Genomic DNA, 9,549 nt, shown 5'->3' with positions numbered 1-9,549 from the left:
GATCTCCCACCTCTGCTCCTCTGCTGTCGAATTCGCCGCTTGCATGCTTGAAATTTCTCGCAAACAAGTTACTACCATCTCTTTCTATACCGGTACGGAAACCGCTGCTTTTCACCCAGCACCTTCTCAAAGCTTCTTCTGTCCTGGCTTTGTCCCATCATCATAGGCGGAGATCACTCTGGACACAGCCTGTGGGGCAATGCAAACGATTGTCACTATGGCGACAGTTTTGATTAAACTCCACCAATCTGGTACTTCTTAATGACCGTAGTCCCACTTTCTTCAGATCTCCCAGTTACAGAAGCGCCATCGACGTAAGCGCCGTCTCCCCTGACATTTCTCTTCTATAGCAGACAAATCTGGACCACTGGTCCTCTGATAATTTTCCCATCTTCATCTCACCTATTCCTCAACCATCCCCCTGTGGCGTACATACTGCGTCACTAACTGGGACGCCGTCGGAAGAGCCACAAACTCTGCCTGTAACTCCCTCAACACCAATGAAGCAATCCTTCAGGGTGCTGCCTGTTCAACCAAACCCGTCACATTCTCTCCCACCGAGCCACGCCAGGACCTCAAATTCCTCTCTATACGCGCTTCTCGCAGAAGAGCTCTGAGACGATCGCAACGGAGAGGCTTCTCAGCTAAATAGATCTCCTATAAAAAGTTTACGCTTCCTTCCAAAAGTTTCTGCTTCAACGCCCGCCAACTCTGACACACTCAATGGCATAATTTCACTACCTCCCTCACTGCTCATTCATCCTCCTCTGCTGTCTCGAACATCATCAGATCACTTCAGGGTGCCCCATTGCCCAAGCGACCGCTAGCTGCCCTTGCTCTCGCTTCAAACTGCACTCCAGTTTGAACTGCAATCCGGCCATGCTGTCACCTTCGCCGACAATATTTCTATAACCTCTCCAGCTACTGCACTTCTACAACTCTGTTTGCACCTCCGGTGATCAACCTGACTCATGCAAACACGGTACCGTCATTCCCATTCCCAAACGTGGCGAACCAACCACAAAGCCTTGAGAACTTCCACCCCATTACACTCGCTCCTCGCGTAGTAGTAGTGGAAGGGTGTGCGGACATTTGAAATAGGCCGGGGTTCACCAACGCCGGTAACGAGATTGAACGCTCATCCGAGATTGAGGATCCTTTACTCCATTTTATTAATAAGGTTAATTCGCGACGCAAGATTTATTTTAGAAATGCTTGACAGTGCTGTCAAAAGACAGCTGAGTCGCAATTCCAAGTCGAGGGACCATTGATCTCGTTTAACCGACGTTGATCGAATGAGGCCATTCTGTACGCCCGTAGATAATATAATTTTTAAGTGTTTGCGCTATTCATGAGGCAAATATCAATGCTCTGTATCGAATGCATGAAACAACCATGTGGATAAAACAGTAGCAGAAATGTTGGTAAAAGCGTTTGCGAGACGTATTTTCCCTTGTCCCGTATACACGAGAGTATATCTTCGTTGTTAGCACTAAAAGCGTTCGACGACGTCGGCTAATATAAACGGGTATCAAGTTAGGGCACCGCACTGATGGCACACCAGCAAGAAGAGCCCGCTTTGAATGGCAAGAATAACGATTGCGCGTCTCTGAGTTTAACGAAAATCTGACGAAGGGTACGCGACAATATTGTGACACGCTTCGTTAGCTGAACAGTGTTTGCACGTGGGAGGGGATTCATTGCAGGGAGATGTCTCCACCGATTGTCTTGTGTTGGGCACAAGACGTCCCGATACACCGGTCTAGAATGGTATTGCATGTGAGGTTCATTACCATTTGAAGAGCGCTACGCGAGTCCGTGAGGATGACAGCCTTGGTGATTCCCTTGATCTGCACCGCAGCTGCTGCATGTAATATTGAGAGAAGCTCAGCCGTCGTAGAGGACATTGGGTATCGAGCTCATCTTTCTTGCCATTCCACATTTAATGATGGAATATAAAAGAAGGAAGCAGCGCTCCTACACTCTGCGTCAGCGGAGCCATCTGTGGACGCCAGAGTGTGAGTGTGAAAAGTGTCACTAATCAGGACCTCAGCAGCTGTCTTGTCTTCCAGTGAGCTGGATTGACCCTTCTTTATTAGCCCTGGAATGTGCAACGTGATATTGGGCATTACTTCATGACATGGCATAGCAGGTCGTGAGATACATTCGTCGTACGGTAGGGGGCAATTGGCGTGCGACCTAGCCAGGCGGCCTAGGGACGTGGTGAGATTGCCTTGATGACCGGTGATGAGTATAGTTTCTTGCCAAGGGCTGCGTGGAACCATCTGAGTTTTCAATGTGTGCTGACGGGTTTTTCTTTTGACTCCAGATAGATAAGGTAGTGCTGGAGAAGTTGGGTAGACCAAGCGCTGTTCGTATACCGGCCTGATGGAGACGCTCAAGGTTCAACCATTGTGTTGGCGACAGGTCAACGTACGGCGTCGCATACAGAATCCGAGATAGAATACGAGCTCTGTGCACAGTGACCATGGATCGTGCATTACAGCCCCATGCTTTGCTACTGATTCGTCTGAGCAAATTTAGCGATTGCTTCCCTTGAGCAATGGTTTTGTTCACCTGCTTCGTCCAGTGTAAGGAGCTGTGACAATAGTGACACCAAGGTATCTGCATGCGTTACATCTGGGAACAGGGATGTTATTGATGCTTAGATGTGGGAAGTCCCTACCAACGTTCTTCCTTGGAGGGATAGAGACAAGACATTGGGATTTTTCTGGTTATATCTCCAGGCCTCTCTCCGATAAGGTCTCGTTGATGGCGTTTAGTGCTACGTCGGCTGAGTCGTGGATCTTCTTCTTGTTCGTTCCTGCTATGCGGAGACAGATATCATCGGCGTATATGGTCAGTTGTAGCGCATATGGCGTAGGGCGCATTCGCTTGTGCATCCCAACCACGGTTAAGTTGAACAGCGTGGGGGACAGCACACTGCCTTGCGGGACCCCTGGCTGAAAAGATTTTGTGGAACCAATGTGGCCACTAACAGACACGTCGAACTTTCTGTCTGACAAAAAGTCTACAATGAATCTCAGGAGACGCCCAGTGATCCTTGCTTCAGTTAGCGCCAATAAACAGGCTGAGTGTTTTACAGAATCGTTCGCTTTCTTCACATCTAAGAACAGGGCAAGGGCGAATTCATTTAGCTCCCTGGCCTGCCTTAGCCCTGTGGCCACTTCAGCAACTGCGTCCGATGTACCTCTGCCTTTCCTGAAGGCTGCAATATGTCCATGGAAATGGTGACCTTGCTCTATAGCCCATGACGGCCTCCTTTGAACAATTCTTTTAAGTAGCTTGCTAACACACGAAGTGAGACCATTGGGGCGATTCGAGGACAACTGATCAGGCGGTCTGCCCTACTTTAATATAGGGGTGAGACGGGCGTGTTTCCAATCAGAGGATATGCTTCCCGAACAGCATACCTTGTTGAATTGCTGGAGGGGAGGTACAAGTTGTTCGTCGCGTAGGTTGTTCATTGCCTCATTCGATATTCCTTCTGGTCCAACGGCGCAGAGTCGTTTTAAGGCCATGACAGCTTCTTGTAGCTCAGTCGTCGGAACGGTGAGTCCCTAAGCGATGGACGGGGATCGTTGCAGCTCGCTAGTTCTGTGGCAAACTCTTCTGCGCGAAATAAAGTTTTGTTTTGTTCTTCTGCGAGATACTTAGGCTCTCTCTTGGATGAGACGGACAGCGTGACCAACGGGTTCAACGATTGTGGGAGGCATTAAGTGGCTTTCAGAGTACTCCATACTTTTGTGACAGGGGTGTGAGCATTAAGAGGCTCACTAAACTGCTTCCACTGTGTGCGCCTCAGTTTTAATATGCGTTTCTACGTGCAGCTGAGATTCACTTGTACCAGACCCAGTCGACCTCGAGCTCAGTTCTGTTCGAGACCGGAAGCAACGCCAGCACACGATTCTCGGCAGCCAGTAAAAAGTGATCGACTGATTTAACATCACAAGAGAAGCCCGTGAAGTTCGCCTCAGCTGTGCGCATTTTTGTATTTCGTGTGAAAGCTCTTGAAGACAGTGCGTTCATATCATGCGGTAAAAAGAAATACTTTTCAAGTGCTCTCTATGCTCTTTTCAGACGGACCCACTCTTCAAAGATTTAGGCGGAAAAATTCACTTGCAAAGGCCGCGCAAACCACTCTATCTTTATGATCAGGTACGGGCGTGTTACTGTTCCTTTTCTACAGGGAATGGTAAGGTTTCTTAAAGACTGGAACGAGCCATACATTTTGCAGGAACTAAAATATGCGTAAATTTGAGTTCCACAGTAAACAAGCAGCATCCAACATTTTTACATGCAGGCATTTATAGCGATATCACCACGTTGTCTTTTCCATTTCTGTGTATCTCGGAAACATTTCTTCCTGCTACCCACAGCTGTTTACCACCCCACACGTGTGTAAAGTACTCGTTGCCTTCGGATCAATCAAGGTCAGAGCATGGACCTGAAATGAGAAGCGTTGCTTGCAGCTACCACTGATACAAGTACTGCGATTTGTGTACATGTATATTATTATCTATTTTGAAAGAGTATGTTGATATGTCATTGTGCAAACATCGGAAATACTCACGATATCCGGTAACTTGTCCATATGTTTGGAAGTCAGTGTCTACCCTTTATGTTAATAGAAATAAATTTTGTACCAACATCCATGCTGCCTTTGTATAGATATACTGTGCATAAACAACACATACCTGCATGTGAGGGACATATACCTGGATGAAAAACACATGGGCCACTACCAAAATTTACGTATAAATTATGTATAACTTTAGACATCATGGCTATTACATGTCTATATGACGGCTCACCGAATAGATAAGTACTGTCCCATTTACACGTTTGGTCTAAAAAATGTCTAAATGGATGCTACAATTACCTGGCTATTAGCTGTACTTTAGTGTAACGTTAGCTGGGCTAGGGAACGGATACAGAGCAATACAGCAGCAGTCTAGAGTCTAGCAGTCTACATTTAGACATCTTTTAGATGTATACTAGCGCACCTTGCGTTGCCTGGGTAGTTCGTCAACTGAACTCTAAAGTCTCTAAAGTGAACGTAACGTTTTTCTCATAGACCAAAAGCGCATCTCACCTTTATCTCATTCTACTAGACGATACATTCCGGACTATACCCGGATGCAATGGATATCGCTGAACGAAATCGCTAGGTACTGAGGGATACTCGCATATTGGGTATCTATAAGTAGTAAGCACAGACCACAACTATCCAGAAACACACAGGGAACCTAGACGCCATTAGATTATCAACTAATTAGCAGTTGGGACCCGCCACAGTAGTTAGCATCCTCCAGTGATTCACCACACTAATTGGGGAGCACCTAACTCGTGTCCAGTCCGCCCTGCATGTTTCCCGATACTCGTAGTCATAAAAAAGAATAGATGGAAATTGAGCGGAAAGAAACAATCCATTTAAAAATCAACGATGCTGTGTCGAAGAAACCGCTCTGGAACAGCCGAGTGACCAGCGACCTCCATGTTCATTGTTGACGGCCGGTAGTTCCAGAGATAAACGACGGGTTGTCACATAGTTGCAAGGGACCACACCAGATGTAGCCACCGTCATGGCTCTATGTGTGAAAGAGAGCGAACAATAAAATGACAACAACAAAATTACGGATAAAAATGTCAACAAGAAAGACACTGCTACACGAGTCTAAACATGCAAGAGCGCATACGAAACATCGGGGAAAAGGCCTAAACGCTACGGCAAATGCTAAACATGCGACAGCACGCAGAAAATGCTTAAGACAAGCGCTTAGCCATGCGTTATCGCACATCGCTACGAAGCTTGAGGGCTAACACAAGAATAAAACAGCAACAACAATACTAGGAAGACACTGCCAAGCCCAGACATGCGCCCAGACATGAGACGGCACAGAGAAAACACATTGGGGGAAAGGGCTTAAGGCGAGCGATAACGCCTAACCGCAGAATCAACGCACAACAGCTAACACAAGATGACAACCACATGGCAACAGAGCTTCCGCTTTCGTCGACAGCCAGGTCTCAACTGACGTGGCGACAGCGGAGTGGCCGACCGCACGTCCTCTCGCCACAAGAGCCAGCGCTCGACTAACAGAAGTGCCGCTTTACGAATGCTACGCATGCATGCGCATGGTCCTAGCGCCCCCTGCGCCTACGCCGTCGGCAGCCAGTGATCCTCCCCATGCGGACGTGCTTCCTGCACCTCCGAGTTTCCATTTCGCTGTCTCTTTTCTTTGCATGAGCTCCTACTGCCAACGGGTTGCTTCTCCATTTCGGTTTTGCTCTCGTTTCTTTGCGTGGATTTATTTGAAAACGCTTTACAAAGGGAGCACACACTGTGCTCCCTCACCATTCTGACCAATATGTAGAAAACGTCATGTGTCGTTTATTCTCCTGCATTTCTCGTTGTCGTCAGCAGGAAAAGACAAAAAGCAAAGCACCTCGCAAATTTATTTGCGGTATTGTGGAGGAAGCCTTTCAAGTCCACCACCTGGAATGATTTTAAGCACGTCAAGAAATGTGCCAGGACAAGATAAAGACTTTCAACCACAACTTAACCACCCCCAACTTATAAATAAAAGAGATGCATTTCTCAAAGAGACTCTGTACCTTCTTTTTCTTCATGCAACGTGTACACACGAGCAGGTTTTCCCCTGAACCTTTTCATTTCCGTCATTCTTTTAGTTCCATGTGCGGTAAATCCATATTCGTAGCGAAGGTGTTGAGGAACCTGAATGACGTCGTGAGCAAGCCACCGTCGCAAATATTCTACATGCAGAAATATGCTTTGCCAAGCATGCAGGACGAATTTGGCGACTGTAAAATTGACCAAGGAGCTACCACGAGAGAGGGACACGTCACGCGCTATGCTCATCGTAGTCGACGATCACATGACCGACGCCGATTCCTTGAAGAAGGTTACCGATCTTTTCTTTTTGGGTTCTCACCAAGTCAACGCGCCAACCTTCTTACTCATTGAAAACAACTTTTTCAAGGCTAGCCATTTTAGTACTATATCCTACAACGCCAGTTACGTGGTCCTGTGGAGCGCCATGTGCAGCATCCACCAGATTGAACATTTTGGGCAACAGCTATTTGGCAGAATAAGACTGGAGTATTTTCTGAATGCATATAAACAAGCGATGTCGTCGCCCTATGCTTAAGTGGGAACCGCATAGGACGTTTTCTCGATGCAGATACGCAGAGCTTTGAGGTCATTACATCACTCCCTATGGAGAAACTTCGAGCCCACGCGCCTCCAACGCTGATAACGCAGTAATGTAGTGTCTCCTGCGTTACTGTACACTCATATTCCTCAAGGTTGTGTGCGTTTTATGTAATACTGTATTGCCATTTGCGCTCGCCTCTGCAACACGAATGTGGAATAAATTTTTTTCTGCTGCAATTCTCCATTTCGTTGGGTCTGTTGAGCTTAGCAAACATAGGTCAGTTGTTTTGACTCTCTGGCTTCCTCGCACTTTTATGCATTGCTTCTCACTTAGAAGATAGTTGAGTTTGAGTTTGAGTTTGATTATAGAAAAAAACCCGGAAGATATTGAATTCGTCACTGACGAATTCTGCTACTCCCACAAAGAGAAAGAAAAGGAGAAAGAAAAGAAAAGAAAAGGTGAAAAGCTAAAAATAGAAACACATCACCCCTCCCAATCACCGAACTGTACGTGCATATGCGTAGCTACATCCCCTACAAGTGAGCTGAAGTGCAAGAAACAAAACTGCAACGGGGAACTCGACGACACATGCCTAGCCACGCGGTCCTAAAATACAGATTCCATCTCACTGCTCACTATGAATTTGACAAGCGCTGACAATGCCGCATCTCTCTTCCCGGGTTCCCATACACCCAGCACCTTGACTATATCGAAGGTTCTATTGTCCAAGCGGTCTAGAGCAAACTTCAATGTAGCCCTTTGGGATGCATATCTTGTGCAGTGCATAACGATGTGTTCCGTGTTTTCCACAGATGCACACACTGGACAGTTTGCTGAACTAGCCCTGCCGACTTTATGGAGAAACTGTTGACCGTACGGAACGTTAAGGCGAAACCGATGCAAGAGTGTTTGTATAGGTCGCGGTATGCTGGACGGAACACGGAATTTCAGATCCGGGTCAATCTGATGAAGCAAGGATGACCGCCTGTCGACTTGTAACCATTGCCTTCTGCAAATGTCTTCTGTCAGCAATTTTAACATGTGCTTCACATCTGACGTGGAATATCACCGTGTGTTCTGTTGACGATAGGTGCGCTATGTCCGCCATCTCATCTGCAGCTTCATTACCGCGTATGCCAACATGTCCAGGAAGAAGATAGTCCTTAGAAGATAGTCCTTAGAAGATAGTTCTTTTTTCCACATACATGGTAAAGCGACCATGGTTTCTCCTCACATCAGAATCGCACTTGTGCACAATGTGTCACCTCTCGACAGACTTCTGTTTTTGTAATATACATATGTTCAAGATCTCCTTTTCTGCTGGTTCGTTTTGGTACCTTGGTGTGTTCTGTAAATGTCTGTCCATATCCCACGCACAGGGTGTTTGTTTTTATTCGTATCACACCAGCGCTCATTTGACACGTGGGTTATGTTAATTTTCGCAAATTAACCCATCCGTAGTTACAAACATTTCCGACATTTCCTGACGCATGTGTTTGTAACTACGGATCGATTAATTAGCAAAAATTCACATAACCCACCTGCCGAATGAGCGCTACTCTGTTGCGAATAAAAATGAACATCCTGTATAAAAAGCCGCACGTTGGCGTAACCTTTACCGGGCAGGTGCTGGATTGAAAGCCGTAACCTCTAATTAGTGGGTTTCCTTGTAACTTTTATAAAAGGTACTGCTCAGAGGGTACCTGGTAGCTTCTGAAATAGAGGGTAAAATATTGCGATTTTTTACCCTTTACTAAAGGGTACCAAGTTAAGAGTGTATCCTCGGGTCTTATATATCCCAATGTATTTCGCTTATCCAGATGCACTCTGGTATTCGAACGCTACAGGTATAGAAGTACCATCGCAAAAAAATCTCCCGATTCTGCATTGAAATATGTAGCTTCCTTACGTCGACGCACTTCCTCAAATTTTCCGTGGAGCGGCCGTCATCTCCAATTCTGGTATTTCAGACATATACATCGACCCATAAGCCGATTTCTCGGATTTTAATAAAACAGTCAAGGAGGTAACACGGTGGAAGGCTTGCACATTGAAATCATTTCGTTCCGTGCGGCGGCGCGCTGGGCTAAAACAGCAACAAGTTTATAACGGGATGATGGCGGGCGAGTTTCATCACCGGGGGCGATACTCCACCCCAGTGCTGGTGGGAATGCAGGAAATAAAATAATGATCCCCTTCACAATAAGGCTCTTAGTCCTGGGATGTCCAGAAAGGTGAAGAGAGCCTTGAGGGCAGAGCGTTAGTGTGCTGGACGCGGCCAGGGACCAAGCAATTTCGTGAGAAAGAGGGGCGGGAGTCTAGCTCGTTGAGGCTTGGCTAAATTTTCGTC

The sequence above is a fragment of the Ornithodoros turicata genome, unplaced genomic scaffold, assembly GCF_037126465.1.
Source record: "Ornithodoros turicata isolate Travis unplaced genomic scaffold, ASM3712646v1 ctg00000829.1, whole genome shotgun sequence".
NCBI lineage: Eukaryota > Metazoa > Arthropoda > Arachnida > Ixodida > Argasidae > Ornithodoros > Ornithodoros turicata.
Note: the sequence above shows the minus strand (reverse complement) of the source record.